The following is a 22,793-nucleotide window of genomic DNA, read 5'->3' as shown; positions in this document are numbered from 1 at the left end:
TTCGCAGGGTGTTTCAGGCTAGTTCAACAAAGAACACATTTGTTCTCAGTGAAACAAATTACCTTGTAATTGATTCAATTTCTCAATCAATAAAATACTACAACAAAGAAGAGGGTTTTCCCAGTTCGGTTTCCCAAAAAATCAAGTGTGTAAATTTGTGTTACTGTGTTTTAATCTCTGCATTTATATTCCACTACTTATCAATTAATAAATTATGTATCTTGGTGAAGTGAATTTGGTTTCAGTTTTCAGTTATTCACTAAGTAGTTGCCAATTTTTGTGGGAAATTAATAGAGAGACAATAAGGAAAAAGTTGAGTTTATTGTATGAACTTTATACTTTTAATATAGTCTCGATCCATTGGAGTTATATCATTCCCGTGCATAAATGCATATTATGGTGTAATTTGAACTAATAATTACAAGTTTTGAAGTTTCTTAATGTGTGCGGCCCAACTAGGAGGGCCCCCTATGTTAGGAAGCACACTGCTTCTCATTTGGATGAGTTTTATTCCCTTTAATAGTGTAGTTTCCTTCGTTTTCATTCTTCTTTGTTCATAGAGATAATACTATGTTTTTATTAATTCTTTCTCACAACTCATAGTTTAAAAGCTTTAATAATAGTTTCAACAAAGTTTATAACCAAAGAATAGTTAGAACAGAATGATCACTTAGGTTTATTTATTGCAGCGTGCTTTGAATTGATTCAATAGTGTGAATTTTCTTTGCTTTTGTGTGTTAATAATGAAGGCTAATCCCACAGATTTTCCGATTGAATATGAATTAATCTTTAAAACTACAAAAAATTATAATCTAAATCTTTAAAGAAGTTTGTTCTCTAAATCATTAAATTTTTATACATGGTTATGAGGATCTATAAGTGTTTTATAACCATGATTATATTAAGTTAGTTAGTTGTCAATTGTTTTTCATAGACTAATATTTATTTTTAATGTCAATTTTTGTTAAATAGATTAGAAGCCAAATCCTAGCATATATTTCACATTACACTTCACAAGTTTACATGCCCATATTGATATATTAAATATAACAAAATTCTAGAGTAATTGAATTGATCGACACCTACCAATCCTAGCACAAATGGTTGCTTATCAAAAGAAGGAAGCCAAGGTGAAGAGAATCATTCTTGATATTGTGAAGGATCATTTCATCCCAAACATATAAGATAAGAAGTTAGGTAAGAGCATGTATGATGCTTTGGTTAAGTTATTTTGGAATACTTGTGCTTCTTGATAGATTGTTATAAACCACGCACCTTAAAAATGATAATAAATTCAATAATTGCAGTACACTTCGAGGGCAATGAATACAATGAATAACACAAGATAAGATGCTCCTAAGGCTCTCTCTCTCTCTCTCTCTCTCTCTATATATATATATATATAGATATGATACAAAGGGTACAATTATGATGAAATGGTACAATGAAACGTTCTAGTTGACCTAATAATATAACTATAGAAATGTAATTAATCAATATCTAGGGCTTAATAAGGGGTTGTAGGGTTAACATGGGTCTTTTTTTAGTGCTTAACATGCTTCTCCCCTTCAAACAAGTGTTGTCCTCAACAATTGATTAAATGTGGGTGTTTCAAAATGAGTGTTTCATCTTCCCATGTTGCCTCTTCCATTGGTAGGTTCTTCCATTCGATAAGGTACTCAGTCTTTGCTCAGTTTAATAGCCTCTTAATCCTTATCTCAAGGATTGTTTCTGGTTCTAATATTATTTTCCCGTCTTCATCAATATCTGATAAAATGGTTTGGACTGAGATCTTGTCCACGATGACCTTCTTTGAGAAAGAAACATGGAAAATTGGATGTACTTGTGAATATGTAGGTAGTTCTAATCCTCTGCAACACCTTATAATGGCCATAATATTTGGGTGCTAATTTATTGTCATTCTTTTGTTGCTTGAGTCATATTTCTTTGTATGGTTGTAGCCTTGTTGTAGCGGCTGCAACACCCTCCAAAATGTTGTCCTAAATTCAAATTTTGGAGCCTATCGTGGATCCTATGATAGGTTGTTCCTTACTCACTTATTGGCGAGTTGATGATTTCAATCCCCCTTCTCGAATATCAAGTGTCGTTCACACTTTTATCTTTATATAGAAAGTGTCGTCTTCGGGCATGGGAATTATTGCCTGTCACGCAAAGGGGAGTTTCAGTTTGCTTCAAGGGGAAATATTTGTGAAGGTGAGTTGTTATCATCATATAGACATGTTTCACACTCATTTCCAAAGTTTCACGCACTATTACACAAGTGTCGTCATTATCCTTACAAAGTATATCGACGGGGCCGCACTTGTCTTAAGTTTGCACAAAGGTTGTTGTATTAAGCGAAGTATGTTTCGTATGTTTTGGATGATCTATGTTGTATCACTAAGTGTCCAAGTGTGTGGTCACAATCATGTTCTATCACTATTCACATCGGTTCCACTGATCCCACACAACCAAATTCCGGAGGATTCCTAGTAACCCAGCCTCACCCAACCTTCCTAAACTGCGCACTTCACATCTGCAACCCTCAAGTTTTTTCCTTTCCTACTGGAACTGCGCAATGCATAGAAAGCCTAGCATCCCTTGGCCTCCAAAATTGCGTATGTGCTTCCTCTAGTGTCCTTCCTTCAGTCGGAACTCACTGCCTCTAGAAACTGCGCAGTTCTGTCCCTCAAGCCTATCAGTTTCCTAGTCCCTCCCCCTTGCCTCTTGAAACTGCACAGTTTTTACTCCTAGGGCCCCATCTCGCAACAACCACTGCCTGCTTGAACTGTGCAATTCTGTCCCTTAGTGGGCACTGCGCAAAATTTTCCCTCAGTGAGGAATGTATATAAATTTCCCTCAGTCTGGCCCGTGCTGCGTAGTCTCAGTGATCAAGCTTGACCCTTGGCTTCTTGAATTGCATAATTTTGCAGTCATTGGGTCTTCTCCCTTGACCTGTCATTGAGTCCCGACCCAGTTCATGAATTCAAGTGCTCTATCGTAGGCTATGGGTTTTCTGACTGATGTCATCTCATCATGAGTGAGTTTTAGATGCAAGTACTATATTACACTATTGCGAGATGATTACGAAGGAGATGAAGAAGGAGGACATGCTATATGACACATAAGGAGCCAAGGAGAAAAGATAATCATTAGATAAGAAGACTCCAAGAAACCTTGGCGTAGGATAGAAGATCAGAGATCAGGAATGAATGAAGACTCCATTTGATTCACAACCCTTTGGAGGGTAGGTACGAAAACAAAGAACATCTTTCATGAAGTTGAAATGCACCTCTTAGTATAGTATGAAGGACAACTTACCATTTTCATATCATTATTCCTTCAATGACATGTATGGTCGCAAATGCTGAAAGTCATTCCATGTGTTTTCACTAAGTGTTTGCTCCCTTTCACAAGATAGGCAAGATGTCGTCTTTTTGCATGATGGTTGTTACACTTTATGCATAAGCTCATTCTGGTGGTTCCAAGGGCTTGTCTTTGTGTTTACAAGTTTTCCTAACCATTTAATCACCTTTCACACTCATTCACAAAGTTTTGAGTGTTTTCGCACAAGTATCATCAAGGTCATCATAAAGTCTATTTTAGGTGTCGCACTTGTCATAGCTGGTGATGAAGCGTCACATGCAAGTGATAGTGTTGTTCATGTGTCATGGGTGATCAATGTTGTTCATCACTTCACCTGTCAGTCTCACTGGTCCAACACTTAGACTTTTTTGAAGAAGCTCCCTGACCCTTCAACTTGGTTTCATCCAGGCTACCTGGAATGTGCATTGCACAGTTCTAGTCAGCAGATTCTGACCTTGAACCTTGTATCTGTGCAATGTTCAGTTCCTACACTCTAGGGATGCTGCACTGTGCAATTCCTGAGCCAACACCCAACCTTCCATTCCAAAATTGCGTAATCCTTTCAATCAACCTTCCCTTTCAAAACTGCGCAGAAGTTGCCTTCAGTGGTCCTCCCCTCATCCTGACACACTGTCTCATAGAACTGGGTAGAAGTCAGTAAACCTTACTCTCATGAATTGCGCAAAAATCTTCCACAATGGTCCCTCCTTAAGCCAGACTCACTCATCTGGAAATCTGCGCAAAATACAACCTTTAAGCCTATCATGGATTGCGAATTGTGTAGTTCCAAGCCTCAAGCCTCAACCATGGATGTTGGGAATGCGCAATGCACAACCATTGAGCCTCTCTCTCTAACCTGTAACTCAATTTCGGCTCAATATTTGAAGTTGAATACACTATCTTAGGCTAGGAGGTTTTCGGGCTGATGTCGTCTAGTCATGAATGAATTTTATATATAAGAACCTCGAGGGATGATGAAGAACGAGATGAAGGTGGAATAAATGCAATGGAAATTCTTGTAGCTGAGCATGCAAGCTGATCTATCAAGAAAAAGAAAAGGGACACCAACTTGCAACCACAACCCTAGACTTAAGATCATTGAACATTCCTGCCACCAAGCCATCAGGAGGTGGAAGACGAGTATTCTCAAGCAGACATCATTAAAAAAAACAACAATTTCTTGGCATGGCCATAATATTCAATTAGTTTATATCAACAATGCCATGTCATCTCTTGTCACGGGCTATCATATGCCACATCATTATTGTGGACCATTTATATTGTATTCATTGTGAAGTGAAAGTCCAAAGGAAACACATGAATATGGAGAGTCGTGTAAGTTGAAAAGTCATAGAAATTTGAACAGTCAGGAGGGTAGTCAAAGAGTCACAAAGGGGAAACATCACCCTTTGGTTATATATATCCCCTCATTGTATGAGCAAGGGGCTTTTCACCTTCACTCCTCCCACATGGCATTAGAGAGATCAACTAGTTCTTTAAGGAGAAAGGAGTGGATCCAATGTCCCACTATTGGGGCTAGTGATGTACATTGTAAACATGTGTCTTGAAATTTTTGCTTAATAACATAAGCCTTTTAAGGCCAACACATTCTTCATGCATGGACTACGAATATTTGTAAGACTATTTACTGGACGTTTGTATTTCATGTTTTCTTTCACATGTACTAAGATAGTTGAACTATTTTGGTTATTTTAGTGCTTATCTTATTGAGAATGTGTTCTAATGGTTGTTATTGTTGTCCCATCCTTGTGGACTATTCCGCGGGATACTATACAAATATTTCCTTATTTGTTGGTTGTAACAACCGTTGCATCCACTGTGGACTATTCTACTGGATGTTAGACGAAGCCTTCTAGTTCATGTGTGTCTCTTTCTAGTTGGTACTATTACCTATCACTTAGAGGCTCACTTTTCTCCCCCCTTTGCAGTAGAAGAAACTTGAAACAGTTGCAACTGCACACTCACTAGGGACACCTCCCTTGTTTTTGAAGACACCATTGCATCACTCTCCTGTGCTGACAGCTAGAGCTAAGGCAAAAATTTAAGGATTTGGAAACCAGGCCTTTATACTGGATGGGACTCCTACACTAAACGGTGTGATGTCTAATTGGGACTTCATATCGGGGAGATCCCCTTGGTTGACGAATTTCCAGCACCATCAACAAAATGGCGCTAGAAGGAGGGCCAAATGACAGGTTATTCCCATTGCGTCTAGTTTGAATATCTGATTTAAAATGGCTCTTCCCCAAATCATAATCTCGGGATGTTTTTCTAAAGAGATTAATTGTACCATCCCTGTGGAATTTATTCATAACCGGTTCGAATTTAAGTTTGATGGTGAGGCTAAATCAACTTTTCATGAACATCTATTTCAAGTTGTCTATCTTTGTCTTTCTAACAAAATACTTTCCAAAGATGTCATGGCTAGATTACTCGTCGTCACATTCAAAGGTCGCGTTAATCGATGGTGTCATACATTACCCATTGCTTCTATCCATTCACTCGACCAACTTGCCAAGAAGCTTCATAAAGCCTTTGATAAGTATAATTATCAAGATGTTTGTGGAAGAATCATTCTTTTAAGAATGAAGCCTGAGGAATCAATTGAGGATTTTTCTGATTGATTACTTCACCTCTATTATGAAATTCCTAAAAAACATCTGAACTGGGATTTCTTGAAACAATAGTTTGAGCGCTTGGTTCTTGTCTCTTCATATGGTGAACCCCAACCCCTTGATTTTTATGCTCCCCCAACTCTTGCGAATCATGAGACACCTCAAATTTTAGAGGAGGAGCTTACTACCCCTTTTTTTCTTTGTCCTCCTCCCTTTCTAGTCTTCATGCGGGTGCCTCCTTGCGGTGGTTGTAACACTGGGAAATATGAAAATCAAATCTCTAGTCCATCTTCTCATTCTTCTTCCGCTTTTCATGATTCAAATTCAATGGAGGAAATTCCAGAATGGCTCATGAAGCCTACGGTGAAGACTCACTACTCCATTCCACAAGATGATGTCACCGTTCACAACTCTAGTCTCAAAGATAATTTGGATTTTTGTTATCCTTCATCACCTACACATCCTGACTCTTTATACCATGACCTCCTTGATCGATTTGCTCCACCAACTAGTTCTTCACATTCTCTTGATTCTCAGGTTGCTAGCTCAAATTGCGATCAGGTACAAAGAAGTCACATTATGCAGGTAGAGGAGCAGAAAGGTGAAGATGCTTTCAATATTTCCTCTCTTTTTTCAGAATCTTCCATGTCAAAATAATGAGTTTCCACTCTTGGATGATTCTCAATCTACTAATCTCGGTAGAGAATCCAATGCAATCAATTCTTTCAATCAACCCCCAACCTTGGGCAGTAATCATTCTAATGATGATGACTCTATTGTTGTATGTCGTGACGAATGCCCAAGCACATCACATGATCTTTCAGTTTCTCATGAAGATTTTAATTTAGATCTAGAATCTGGTTCAGTCAAAGAAGATGTTCATATTGAAACTTCCTCTTCACCTCACTATCCCTTGTGACCTACCTTTTGCAACACATCTACTTATGACGAAGGTACTCCATTCTCTTTTGTTTCTTCATCCGATGAGTTATCCCATCAATGTACAAAAGGCGATGAGTATGTCCATGATGAAATTGAAAACAGTGAAATCATAGAGAACACTTCCCACCCCTCATCATATCTTTTCTTGCATGAGGACAACTCTTCAAATCAAATTGCTCATGAGATCTCACTGATTCATTTATCTTTGAATTTTCAATCAGAAGAGTCTTCTGACTTGAGTGATTTGGTTGTTGAACTTGAAAAATCCGGTAAAATCTATGATAGAGATGGCTGCTATCTGATGAGAAATGGTCTTACTAAAACCAACAATAGCATCTATCCTCAAACCATGCATGATCTGGTCCAAGCTTCAAAATGTGATTCTACAATCCTGGGAAGTTCCAGGACCTACCAGGGAGTCGAGGCACTTCAACTTTTGTTGACGGTTATGTCAGGATCTCACGACTCTGGTAAGCTCCTCGAACCAAGTCAGATATGGTTTCTCTCACACAATCCATTTCTCTGCATGGTTTCAATCGATGTAATTTTCTTTGTGAAAAATGTTTGGTATTTCGGGCGTGACCTTTTGAATTTTCAAGATTTTACTTCTAACCAAATTCAATAATCTTTTACAATTCATTCATATTCATGCAAATCTCTCACATCAAACTGGGGTTGGGAATGTGCATCTCTCATAGAGTCATGGAATTGTGAATTTGATCATCTCAAAGACTATCTTTGCCTGAAAGAATCATTCTTATCAAATTTATCCCTTAATGGTCAACTTATGGGTTTTTTAGCGAATTCGATGTTGCAAATATATCCTCTCTGTTATAGACATTTTTGTGCCTTACAAATCCAAGCATGAAATGTCCATAAACCAAGGGCTCCTAAGTCCCTAAAAGTGTTGTTCTAACCCCTAAAGGAACAAGGTCAACAGATTATAACTTCTCCCAGAAGTTCTCCACCAAAAACTGCTCAGAATAAGTCAAAACAGGGTCATTTCAGCTGCTCCACTGGCTAGGTGCGTTGCATTGCACCTAAATACACTGGCTAGGTGCGTTGCAATGCACCTAAATACACTGTGAGGGTGCGTTGGCCGAGAAATGACAAATGGCAGTGTCATTCCGCGAGGTGGAGAGACAATGGAAGCTTCCAGAATCTTCTCCTGTGACACTTGCCTCACTGAATTCGACCAAGGATGAGTAAGAGGCCTTCAGTCTCCAAGTGGAAGGAAGAACTGACAAAGAGAAGACACTAATCAAATCACAAGCTGACTCATCCTCCTTACACATATCTATATATGGATCCCTCATCCCAGAGATCCAGAGGCGGGAATTTTGCACATTGTAAGGAATTGCTGTTGGTTTTGAGACAAACATCAGAGTATTGGGTGATCTATGCTTTGTTGGAGGTGAAGAGGAGCTTCTTTGCTGGGAGGTTGATGCTGGGTCAGGAACCATTGGTTGTAACTCCTCCTGGATCTTTTCTTGTTTATCAATAAAAACCATTTGAGTTTTCCTCCATGCTTTTGTATCATTGATGCTTGTTACATTTGTATGGTTAACTTAAATCTGATCCTAAGTTGTTTATGAATATAGATCCATGTCTTTGTATAGTGTTCTTCTTTTGTGATCTTACAGGTACTTGGTGAAGCTGGGCAAGTAAGGGAGCAGGTAGCTGGAAGCTGTCAAAGAAGAGAGGGATTGGATCAAAGGATTAGCGCAAGACACAGGTTGGTTCTTTCTATTCCTCTCTATCTATAGTTCATAAAGGAAATACAAAAGTAGTTTTTCTCTGTTTGTTTCTAAGGTAGCTGTCACACCTTAGTGGGATAGAGCAGTTCTAAATAGACACTTTTCCCGGTAACAAAATGGCGACTCCGCTGGGGAATGTCTAATTAGTTTGTTTGTGTATCTCTTTGTTGTTTGTTTCATAAACTCATAAGTAGCATTCGAACTGCATTTGCCATAACAAATGCAAAGTAGACATCTGCTGCTTCAATCCATTCACTGGATTTGTTTATGATTTGAACAGCTGATTCACAAACTATCTGATTGCCCTTGTGATAGCTCTTAGACCCTCCTTAGATCTACCCCTTGATTGTGCATTACTGATTGCTTTTACTCGAACAAAAACCAAAGACTGAACTACAAACTGTGACCCAGAACCCAGACAGATTCTCGTTTCTGGCCCAACGCAGGTACTGTTAAGAGATCCTGCATTTCAACGCACTTCCCGTAAGGGCAACCTGCACTGCATTGCAGTTTCTCTATGTTACAGGTGCGCTGATCAGACTAGCCCTGTGCAGCTGAGGTTCTTGTGCTTCATTCTCTCCAGTTCTATCTCTGAATTTTGCTGCCTCTGATCAGTATATGTCTGTTTAAACCCCTTTTCCTTGCTGTTATTCCGCCTCCTTTGTACAAAAGAATTGTAGATGTTTTTGTGTGTTTGTTGAGTCGTTTACAGTTTTCCATTGCAAAAGTAGAATAGTCGTACTGTCTTCCTTTGATTTGAATCTGTCGCAAGTGTCGATTTCGATCATAGGAGAAAGTTTGATTGCTGTTGATGGTCGATTATACTGTTAATATTGCCTTTGGTCTGAATTTGAGATTTTCTAGTGTCAAAAACGAGTATTCATTTCAAAATCGTAAAGTGTCGTAATCGTCTCTATCTTTTGATTTCGAAAAGAAGCTTGTTTGTGTTTGTCGCTTGAAAGCAAATTCAGATTTGTACATCAACTTTCTTTTTAGCATCAATACTAAGAAAGTCAAAAACAAATACATGCATGTGCATTTGCATATAGACAGTCTGTTTGGCTTGATTTAGGAAAGTGCATTTACAGTGTGCTCTTTGCTCTTTGTGAAAAGATTGTGTCTTTCTTTTCCTCTAGTAGCTAGGATTTTCATTGCACAAAAGAGATAAAAGTTTGTTTATCATATTTTAGATTGCATTTTAGGAATTACATCTACATCTCGTGGTGAACCCAAAAGGCAAACTTCATAAGCAAGATCAACTTAAAATAAATTCAATGAATCTAATAACGCTTTGGAACTTAACGCACAACATTTAGAGGTCTAGGCTAGAGAAGTATTCCGGCGTTGTAAAGCCTGGTAACTGTTGTCCTCACTGATGGTTGGGTGATTCCTCCACTTTGAGACGATAAGTGCCAATACGGACTTGTGCTCCCACGTACCGTCGAGTATATTTTGGGAGACCCCTATAGGCTTAAATCCTTTATCCATAGGAAGCCGTGTCTGCTGCCCTATCGATCGCAATGCACTGAACACAACATTCGGGAAGATTGACTGCCATACCGTAAAAAGTATTCTGCAGTTTTGCGATTGGTTTGGTACTCCCTCTACCTAGATCTCCAGAGCAGTCCCTTTCGTTCCTTTTCAGACTCCTTAACGGAAAAGGTCCATCTGAGCACTTGTCACTTCAGGCTCATTAAAAATCGAAGGAGACTAGAGTCATCTTTTGTTTTTTCTCGACTCTTAAAAACTGAAAAAACAAGTTGTGTCAAAGCGTCTAAAATTCATTTAATTCGGAAACATACCTTCCCTTTATTTTAGTTGATCGAGTAATCCGCAATCGTGGAAGAAAGTCAATTGAAACCCCGTCGTTCGCGGAGGCTTACGAGTCAACCGTCTTTGTCTCCGGAATCGAAACCAGTACGGACAAAGCGAACTCGTTTAACCGGTTCCAAATCTCCTATCAAAGTTAGAACAAGTGTTCCAACGACATCAGAGACTCCGGTTACTCCAAACATTTATGGAATCCCTGCCTCTACAGAAGAAGTTCAACAGCCACAGAAGGACAGTGATACTGATCCTAGTTTGAGAATAAACACTTGGGTTACCGAACCAGTTCCATCTACAACCAGCTCGGAGAGTCTTACTCTTCAAACATCTGTCGCTGCCGATTTCACACCTTCTTCGGCACCAGAAATATTTTACGGACCTGACGGTCTTCCCCTTCCACCTGGTCTGATTGCAATAGAAGAAATTGTAGAAGATCCTCAAACAAGTACTCCAACGCACTTTGGAGTCGGGATCACTCTATATCCTTCTTCATCAGAAGTTAGTCTACCACCAGCAGAAGCTCCTGTAGAATCGCTAGGTAATCTTTTGGATAGACTACAAATGTCTGAACAGCCGTCAACATCTAGGACTGTGTCATCTGACACAGCGACGACAGAACTCCCTGCTATCACTCCGACAATGTTCGCCGGTATACCATCTGTCCTGACTAGCTCTCAACCGCTAGAAGGAGCCCACTCAGGGGCTATTTCGACAGTATGGTCCGTTCCTGTTTGTTCATCCGGAATAATATCCAGAAACTCTTATGTTGAGTCTCAATAAATTGATCCATTTGGAGGTCAATTTGGGCAGTCCGGTCCCCAAGGGCAAACAATTCCCTTGAGTTTCGGATTACCACCGTATGGGGGGCAGTATACCCTTTCATTATCCCCTCCGGGAGGATATCCATACGGGAGTTCACAACAACATTCAGGTTATACTAGAATTACCTCAAGTGGTTGGGTATCTATACTACCTCAACAACCAAGAGTTGTGTATTCAATGCAACAATGCGTACCTATGTCGAACATCCCGACTACGCCAGCTATTGTGACGGTGTCGCAAGTTCAAATGCTGCCTGTTGTATGCCAACCTCAGGTTTCTCAGGTTGTAATGCAACAGCCCCTTGACCCTACTCAACCACAATCGCCGACTAGTGGAGCGACACAGGTCCAGACGGATACAATTACCCCTCACCTTGGTCAAACGGTTAGTATCGCGCAACAGCACATGGCTTCACAACCATGGCTGGTGCAATACCAACAACCGCAATTTCAACAAGTATACCAAGGTTCTGAGCAGCAAATCTTTGCGAACAATGGACAGCCGTACATTCAAAACGGTCAAAATCAACCATTCTACAATGGTCATGTCCACCAGCCTTACCAAACATACCAGCATCAAATGCATTATGCCGGTATGCAAAGACCAACTGCTCAGGCAATCCCATCTTATCCTGGGTATGCTTCACCTAACCTGAATCAATAGTTACCCTTTGTGGCAACCTTAGAGTTACCTGATTTAAATCGGTTAACAAACGATCCAATTGCTTATGCCCCTTGGTGGCCAGCGATTCCGCATAAACTTCCATCAGATATTCCTAAGTTTAATGGAAATCCGGGTGAAGATCCATCGAATCACGTGATGACCTTTCATCTATGGTGTTCATCAAACACCCTAAATGATGATTCGATAAGACTTCGCCTCTTTCAGAGGACGTTAACGGGTCCAGTGGAAAAATGGTACATTGAATTGCCTAGAGCTTCGTTCGACAACTTCAGTACCTTAGCCACAACCTTTTTGAACCCATTTTCAATTACCAATAAGGTACGAAATGGGAACAGAACTTCTTACCAACTTCAAACAAACAACGACCACTCACATATCTGATCATATACATGAGTGGCGACGTCGTCGTAGGATGTTAAAAACGTACGTCCCCGATCAGCTCTTAGCTGAATGGTTTATCAAGTCATTACTGCCTTCCATCACGAAAGATGTGTTAAAGGGGGGAGTCGTAACAGAAGAGCAAGTTATCACTCGTGCACAATATCTGGACTTAATTTACACTCATTCTGGCACGCTCTACGACAAAATACCTGACGCCCCTAGACCAGAATTCTCAATTCCTCCTCCTCCTAAATCAAACAATGACTCTCATGCCGGCGATGGCGTGATTAGCACGACAGACACAAAATTGACAAAGGCTACATCCAAAAGGCCCGTAAGATTTCAGGTCAAAATGCAAAAGACGAGCTTCTTGCTTCGGAAGTAAATGCCGTATTGAAAGACAAAGGCAAAGAAACCAAACAACCAGGAAGCAAGAAGAAAGGCAAAGGGAAGAAGAAGAAACAGGGGGAATCATCACCTGAAAAATCTTCTTCAAACCCTCCTAGAAATAGGAAACCAAAAACTCCATGCTTTATATGCGATGAGGATCATTGGACCGCAGATTGTCCACACAGAGCTGAGCTTAAGAAATTCTTCAAGAATTCAAAAACCTCCGCAGTGTTAACTGATCCGTTTCCAAATCCAGGAACAAATTTGGTTGAGAGTGGAAATGCTTCCCCATCTCAAGTGCTAATGTTGTCGGTTTCAAAACAGCAAAATGATGCTTTGATATCGACAAGGGACAAGGATTATGGGAATCCGCAGCTGTCGAACAACAAGGATAAAGATCAACCAAGTAGTTCGCCAACAACTTCGACAGAAGTTGTGCCACCCACCATTCCTGAATTAACGATAAAACCGCCAAAGGGAGTAGTACACAAGTCGACATTTAATCCCCGCGCTAGAGCGGCACAACATTATAATATAGTGGAAGATTTGGCCCAATCGCCATCCGCTATGTCGACTCTTGAAGTACTACAAAATTGCCCATCCCAAAGGTAGGCTTTATTATCGGCCATTGGTGGGATTGACCCAAAGGATTCCAATCTTGTATCCTTCGATCATAAAGGATACGATCCTCAGTTACCAGCTCAACTAGCTTTCCTTGTTCAAGTGAAAGCCCTCAACAAAATTGTTCATCGAACAATTATTGATGAGGGGGCATCTACATGCATTATGTCGATGAGTTGCTGGAAAACTTTAGGATCTCCAACCTTGTCGCGATCTTCGACGACATTAAAAGCATTCGACGGAAGGACATATACCCCATATGGTATACTAAATAACTTGAAAGTTGAACTAGGAGGGAAAACGGTAGAAATAGATGTTGAAGTCATCGATGGGAATCTTGATTACAACATCCTACTAGGAAGACCATGGATTTATGCCATGGCAGCTGTTGTGTCGACCTATTTTAGAAAGATTGCATTTCCCTTTCAAGGAGGGATTACAATCGTCGATCTGCAAAACTTCCTCCCCAATGGTTCTCAAGTTACTGGAAGCATTCCCATGATCCATGGAAGCCCCATTCGCTTCAAAATATCGGAGTAGGCCTACTAAAAGATCCTATACTAATGGGAACTTTCGCTCTTCCACCTCCAATAAATCTGGCGGAAGTAGCGTCGATAGGAACCTGCAACATGATATCTTCTACAAAGATCTCAGAAAACGATATCGACATGGATCATGCAGTGGTTTTGCCCCGAAGCCCAACGGAAATATTATAGCAATCAATGTTCCTAGCATGGGAGGCAAACCCAAATCAACGCTCATCAAGCGTTTGGATAGATAGGTCTAGAGAATATGGTACTCCTTCAGATCCTTGGTCGCGAGTGCATGTCACCGACGAAGGACTTGTCCAATCTATGGTAACTGAAGGAGCACCATGGAATGATTCCCACCATCGTTCTCTTCTTCCGGATTGTGGAGAAGATACTCAAAATGACCTTTATCATCCTTCAGTCTTTGATTTTCTGTCAAATACTGTAAATATGGTGGATTCCGAGCGAAACTTGTCCAACATTGAAGAGACTATAGCCATAAATATCTCGACCAAAACAGATGTTTTAGAGAATATTTATGTTGGCAAATGTTGTTCTCCATCAGAACTGGAAATATATAACGCTCTTTTTCACGAATTCAGAGATGTCTTTGCTTGGTCATACAGTGAAATGCCAGGCATTGACTCAAGTATCGTTGAACACGAAATTAAGATGTATCCAGATGTCAAACCAGTACGACAACGGCTAAGACAAGTGCACCCCAAGAAAGCCGTTGCCATTAAGGCAGAAGTTTAAAAACTTCTCCATGCTGGTTTCATCTACCCGGTTCCTCTAACCGATTGGGTATCGAATATTGTCCCTGTTATGAAAAAACAAGGGACAATTAGAGTGTGCGTCGATTATAGGGATGTAAATCAAGCTTGTCCAAAAGACAACTACCCTACACCCTTCATTGACCAGATAATTGATGAATGCGCCGGATGCGAAATCTTTTCATTCATGGATGGATTCTCCGGTATAATCAAATAAATATCCGCCCACAGGACCAGTCAAAGACTGCATTTATTTTTCCGTGGGGCACATTCGCATATCGAAAATTACCCTTTGGTTTAAAGAACGCAGGGGTTACTTTTCAGAGGGCAATGAATTATGCCTTCCATGACATCAAAAACATCGTTCAACCATACCTCGACGACCTTCCGGCTCATTCGCGAAAGCGGACTGATCATCCGCAACATTTAAGAGCGATATTTCTACGTTGCCGACACTACAAGATACGACTCAATCCGCACAAATGTGTATTTTGCGTCAGTTCTAGTCGTTTACTTGGCTTTGTAGTCTGCAAGGATGGGATTCGTCTCGACCCGTGTAAGGTCCAGGCAATCATAAATTTTCCTCCACCTTCGAATTTGCTTCAGATTCAGAAACTCCAAGGGAAAGCAAACTTTCTGAGGAGGTTCATTCCAAATTACGCCGAACTTGCTAAAGGTTATACACGTATTTTGAAAAGGAGGTACCCTTTGTCTGGGATCAGGTTGCGCAAGCTTCCTTTGATGCTTTAAAAAATTCCCTAATGAAAGCATCATTAATGTACGCCCCTGATTATCAAAGAGATTTTAGCCTGTATCTGGCTGCAGCAGATACGACCATCGCAATGGTTTTAGTTCAAGAAGTCGATGGAATTGAGCATCCTATATATTATTTAAGTAAAAACTTAAATGATACAGAAAGCAAATATTCATACATTGAAAAGCTAGCGCTTGCAGCTGTTCAAGCGATACAAAGATTTCGACACTATGTCCTCTTTCGGAAAACTACCATTCTGTCAGATTGCAACCCCATGACTTATATATTGTTGCGACAGTTACTGGGGGGAAAATACTCAAAATGGATAGCAATCCTACAAGAGTTTGATCTGGAATTTGTAAAATCCAAGTCAAAGAAATCTCTAGTTTTCGCAGAATTATTATGTGATCTCCCATTGTCGTCCAACGATGAAACATCCGAAGAATCAATCGTGGATGAAAGGTTGTTTCTGATATCTACAAGCAATGAGTGGTATGGGGATATAATCATTTATCTCCAAACCCAAAAATTTAGGCCAAACACCTCCCACTCTGAACAAAAACGTATTCGATACCAAGCAAGAGACTACATGATCGTCGGTGATACCATTTACCGTCGTGGTATCGATACAGTTCTGAGAAGGTGCCTCACCCATGAGGAGGCCGAAAAAGTCCTGAATGAGTGTCATTCAGGCGCGTGTGGGGGGCATCAATCTGGATATGCTACAACACAAAAATTTTTATGAGCAGGATACTTCTGGCCAACAATGTTCAAAGATTGCATAACCGCAGTCAGAAGTTGCCATGCTTGTCAAATTTTTGATAGCAAAACCAGAAGACCACCCGCACCTCTACAACCAATAGTTGCTGTTGGACCATTCGCCAAATGGGGCATCGATTTCATGACATGTAACCCCACCTCGACCGGGGGGCATGGGTATATCATAGTCGCAGTTGACTATTTTACCAAATGGGCCGAGGCGATGCCTACATTAGATAATACTGGTGAAACAGCTGCCCTCTTTTTTTTTCAATCATGTAGTCGCCAGATTCGGCGTACCACAGGCTATAGTCACAGATCATGGATCGCATTTTCGCAATCACATGATGGTTGAATTAGCTGCCAAACTAGGGTTGTCTCACGACAGCTCTACTCCATATTATCCGCAAGCCAACGGACAAGTTGAAGCGATCAACAAGGTCCTGAAATGCATGCTGCAAAGGATGATCGGAGTTCACAAAAGAAGATGGCACCTAATCCTGTACTCAGCTTTGTGGGCTTACCGAACATCGGTAAGGAATGCAACCGGTTCACACCCTTCCAACTGGTATATGGCCTGGAAGCAGTTTTACCAGTCCAGTGTGAAATCTCGTCTCTCAAACTCGCAATTGATCTCCTCCCCGGAACTTCAGAAGAAGAGACTCGTTTCTTGGAATTAATCCAATTGGATGAAACCCGTCATGACGCCGCTTTGGCTAACGAAGCCCATAAGAAACGAGTCAAGGCGCAGTTCGACAAAATGTCAAACCCCGTGTCTTCTCAGAAGGTGACTTGGTCTTGCTTTACGACCAAGAATCCGATAAATTGGGAGCAGGTAAATTTAAGTCTTTATGGATGGGCCCCTATATTGTTAAACGAGTGTTAGCAAAAGGAGCCTACGAGTTAATGGATTATGACGGAATTCCACTAGCGCAACCTCGTAATGGGTTGTACCTCAAGCGTTACTATGCGTAATGGTAACCAGTATGCTTTTGTTATGTTTTTGCTTTCGCTAAAGTGTTTATTTTGGTCAAGTAATCCACTTTTTACATTTATTGCAGATGTCAAACCTATTGGAGTCATGTGTTGGATATGCCGACGGAGCGAGTCGTAGTTCGCGGAACCTGTCCTCCGCAGCCTGGGCCATTTTTGATCCAAGCGGTGAGTTAATAAGTTTCAGAGATGTATGTATTGGTCGATCAACGAATAACATCGCTGAGTATAGCGCGTTGATAGAGCTTCTCTCTGATGCCATCACTCATGGTATACGCCGACTAATTGTCAGGCTAGACTCACAACTCGTAATAATACAACTCAATGATATATATTCCGTCCGAAACCCAGCTATTTATCGCATGTTCCTAAGGGTTAAGATTTTGGAAAGACAATTTGATCTTATTCAATATCAACATATTTCCAGAAACTTAAACACATTAACTGACTCATTAGCAAACTATGTGTTAGATAGACATTTGCAACATTTATAAAAAGAAACACATCATCAATGTTTTGCATGTGGTTCATGTAGCTCAACCAAAATAAAACTCCAAAAATAAAAAATATATATAACTGTTTATGGTTTTCACATAATGTTCTGTAACCAAGACAAAATCAGTCAAACGACCCAAAAACTCAAAATGCTAGGGGGCACCCTAGTCTAATGATGCTCGTGATAGCAAGTCACAGCCGGTGCGATCATGCGTAAGAGGCGAGTCCATCGTCTGGGCACACCAGTAGTATGCCGCTGTAACCGAAAAGGTAGCTCGTCGGTCCTCACATCTGGGATACCGAGAGTGAGGCCCTCAACCTGCTCCTACAAAGCTGTGAGAGTCTCGGCCACATCGAGGTCACGAAGAATAGCCCTTCCGACGACCTCTCCTGCTGGGGCAGCAGCTGGTACTCTCAGGCGAACTACTGGACGAACGGGACCAACATCTGCATGTACACATGAGCTTGATTAAAGTCTTGATAGAATAAAGCACAAGGACATTATAAACAAAAAATGATAAACAACAATATGGTCAAAGATTTTACCAATGGCGCCCCACTGCTCGCTATCTGGCAGTACTAAATTTGGATCACCCCGGAAGTCCATGCCAGCGTATGGATACTCAGAATAAACCATCTCCTGACGATCAAACCACCTGAAGAAGGTATCAGAAAATGAAATCTGAGACTGGCCAGCATGCCTAGACATATGGTCAACCCATCTCTGCATACGTGGTTCAGTAGGAGAAGGTAAATTGAGTGCAATGTACTGCGGCTGCATCAGTGGTATCTTCTCCAAGGCAAAGGTGGTCAAAATAGAACCATACCCAAAGTTCTTCAACTTCCCGCTCTTTATCTTGGTCAGCTGTTCTTTCATCACAAGAAGTACTGCGTCGCACCAGTTGAACACCTTCGGTTGGAGGCATTCCAAGGCATGCTGCATATAAGATCGATTGGCTACATGAAGAGACGCACTACCGGCCATCCTACCAAAAGTAAACAGAATAGTCCTAAGGGACCTGTCAGTGACATCATGGATGATGATCTTGCCGTCTTTACTCGGCTGAGATCCTTCTCTGCAGTACCGACGGACATAATCTCTCACAGAATCGCCTCCTCGAGCCGAACTTGACAAAGAGATGGGGGCACCCCGCCTCGACAAGCCAGTCAAGAAATAGATGTCTACTGCAGTCAAGGGGATATATTTGCCCCTGATCTGGAAAACCTGATTGGTAGGATCCCAAGCATCGAGCAAATACTGCAGTAAGTTGATCTGCTGTCTCATGCTAGAAATGCGGAAGAACTTCAGCAAGCCACAACTTCGCAGCGCGTTCACTGTAACTGGATCATGTAGGGCAAGCATGTCCTCTTCTTCATGCTCACGTTCTCGCCATGTAATGGTCATCTTACTCCAAAGATCTTTGAAAAACAAACAAGAGAGGAGTTAGGTCCTGATTTTGGTGAGAAACAGACAAAAATTCCATCAAAAATTGTGCATCAAATTCCCTTTTTGCGCCCAACGCACCTGCAGCAGTGTTCTAGGTGCATTGAATGTCAGATAACCTTTAGACAAGCCAACATTCAACGCAGGTTTTGATACACTGAGGGTGCGTTGATGGCAGAACGAGTTCCTTAAACCCCAGGGGCTCAAAAAAGCTAGGAATCAAGCTCAAAATGCAAAATGGAAACCATGAAATGAAAGAGCTCAGGTTTAGCTCCTACCTGGTCCAGACGGCGCCGAGAATCGTCCACAGAATCTCCCGAAATCAACTGATGAAAATCGAGGGGGAAAAGCACCTCCAAAGCTCCAACAAACCAAGTTCAAATGAAATGGTAAAATGAGAGGTAAAAAACACTTTTTCATTACTTTTACGTAGTTCAAAGTAAAATATTAGCATTTTAACTCGTTTTCAAGCAAATACTGTTCATTTCTGACTAGTTTGATGAAGCAATTGAAAATACAGTACGATCTTTGAAAGGACAAAGCCATTTATGGTAAAATCAAAACAAGAACATCTAATCGAGCAGTGTTACCACAAGGTTCAAGCTCGTTAAAAAATAAACCCGCATCGAGCAAATGTTTCCACCAGCGTTTAAGCTCGTTAAAAAATGAACTATTCCCCGGTAAATAACCACCGTGAATGTAGTACTTCAGCCATTAAAGCCTTGGTCATGTTTGCACCGTCACCTCCACTTTTTCATTGGCCGATCATTCACCTCCACTTGATTGTTTACCCATTTTGAGGAACAGCTGCGAAGAGTGATTTCACTAGCCATCCTTGTGACACTGCCGTGATTGGAAAATTCCAAACCTTACCTGGAATCAGCTACTACCCGTTTTATCACTCGTTCCTCAAAAGACGAGTCTTCTTTAAGCTCTTTTCAACTGACTCGTAAAATATGAAAAGATTGCCGAGTCCTTGGCCTTCCAGCTCGTTAAAGGGACAGGAAGTGCTATCCCTCATCTAGATTTTAATCTTTTTGGACCTGAGGGATTATTGCACAAAAAGATCGAGCGCTTGTTTTGTTCGGCTCGTTAAAACTATCGAAAATTCATCCCTTCTGTATTGTTTTATACTTTTTCAGACTTAAGGGATTAGATGACGAAAAAGGAATTTTGGAGTTACCTTTACGTACCTTTTCAGACTCTCTAAAATTGAAAAGGACCGAGTTATCTTTGTCGTTAAACTCGTTAAAAAGATTAATAGCGACAAACTTGTCTTTAGACGAGAACGAGTTTCACTATCGCTAGGCTCGTTAAAACATAGCGATGGGTTTGCCCGAAGGGAAAATTATAGAACAAGCATATGTTATCCTCCTCAAGCTTGACAAAAATAAAGAGGTACTGGTCAGCAATGACTGGGGAAAAATTGGGAAGAAAACTCAAAGAATCTTTATTGGTAGCAAGTCGCTCTTGAACATGACACTTCCACTCCTTGTCCGAGTCGGGTTGGGTTGTTTCATTCACTGGTCACATCGCCATGGTCACACCATACCATCCACATTTGGGGTTAATGCTACCAATCCATCACATCAGTGTCGCCGACATGTTCAAGAGAAGTCATCCAGAGAAGCCACCTGTGTCTCACCCACAACCATACATTATACTCCATTCTTTCATGACCGCCACCCTGAACATTATATCATCAGATCGTTTTCACCTCCATCAAAATCATTTGCTCCGTTCCGTGTCATTGATGTGGGATTCATTAAGGCCCTCCTTTGACGGATCACTTCTTGTCGACATCAGCTCATTATCCAAGAAGTTGGTCTAGGAACACCCCATTCAGTACTTTGAAGCTTGCATGCCTCAATGGCAAGTTTCTCACTTCCGGCGACAGGTTTACATCAATGACCTTCGACCGAAAGATTTTGCGTGGTGTTCGACGCCAAGTCCTTTATTCACACCACGTGAATTGTACTGCAGTACCTTGAGGATCATTATCATTATCGATGATTCCTCTCGCGCTTGTTAACAGTTTACATCATTGACTGGTAATCGAGCGATGTCTTTCCATGTTCGACTTCAGGACATTTCTCACATGGATCTACTTGTACTTCGAGTGAAGATCGGACGAGATTGAAGACCCCGGATCTAGTTTCATCCATCCGGGCTGCGATATATATTCAGGGAAATAAAGACATTAAATGTACAAGCATTGCAACACAGATAATCATCCTACCAAAAGGATGATGGATCTATCAGAATCATCAGTCTACACTCAGACGATTGTCTGTCCTATGTACATGAAAATGAATTTATAAAGCTGAGCATGGGAATGCCCGCCTCAGCTAAATCATGAAAACAATATGAAGATAATGCATTGTATTGTATCTTATTACAGGTCTCCTCCCAGCATTGAAAGAACTTCGGATCCTCATAATAAATCATTTCACCCGAACACCAAAAGGTTAACGGCCTCATACTTTAGGGGGCAACTGTTATAGACATTTTTGTGCCTTACAACTCCAAGCATGAAATATCCATAAACCAAGGGCTCCTAAGTCCCTAAAAGTGTTGTTCTAACCCCTAAAGGAACAAGGTCAACAGATTACAGCTTCTCCCAGAAGTTCTCCACCAGAAACTGCTCAGAATAAGTCAAAACAGGGTCATTTCAGCTGCTCCACTGGCTAGGTGCGTTGCATTGCACCTAAATACACTGGCTAGGTGCGTTGCAACGCACCTAAATACGCTGTGAGGGTGCGTTGGGCGAGAAATGAAAAATGGCAGTGTCATTCCCTGAGGTGGAGAGACAATGGAAGTTTCCAGAATCTTCTCCTGTGACACTTGCCTCACTGAATTCGACCAAGGATGAGTAAGAGGCCTTCAGTCTCCAAGTGGAAGCAAGAACTGACAGAGATAAGACACTAATCAAATCACAAGCTGACTCATCCTCCTTACACATATCTATATATGGATCCCTCATCCCAGAGATCCAAAGGCGGGAATTTTGCACATTGTAAGGAATTGCTGTTGGTTTTGAGACAAACATCAGAGTATTGGGTGATCTATGCTTTGTTGGAGGTGAAGAGGGGCTTCTTTGCTAGGAGGTTGATGCTGGGTCAGGAACCATCGGTTGTAACTCCTCCTGGATCTTTTCTTGTTTATCAATAAAAACCATTTGATTTTTCCTCCATGCTTTTGTATCATTGATGCTTGTTACGTTTGTATGGTTAACTTAAATCTGATCCTAAGTTGTTTATGAATATAGATCCATGTCTTTGTATAGTGTTCTTCTTCTGTGATCTTAGAGGTACTTGGTGAAGCTGGGCAAGTAAGGGAGCAGGTAGCTGGAAGCTGTCAAAGAAGAGAGGGATTGGATCAAAGGATTAGCGCAAGACAGAGGTTGGTTCTTTCTATTCCTCTCTATCTATAGTTCATAAAGGAAATACAAAAGTAGTTTTTCTCTGTTTGTTTCTAAGGCAGCTGTCACACCTTAGTGGGATAGAGCAGTTCTAAATAGACACTTTTCCCGATAACACTCTCATCGCACCAGAAATCCTCTTGAGTGATAATGAATGCAGAAGTTGTCTCAAGAATCAAGTTATTCTCCATGTATTTG

Source organism: Pinus tabuliformis, chromosome Q (genome assembly GCF_031772625.1).
Source record: "Pinus tabuliformis cultivar Carrire ecotype Pingquan chromosome Q, CPIR1, whole genome shotgun sequence".
Lineage (NCBI taxonomy): Eukaryota > Viridiplantae > Streptophyta > Pinopsida > Pinales > Pinaceae > Pinus > Pinus tabuliformis.
Note: the sequence above shows the minus strand (reverse complement) of the source record.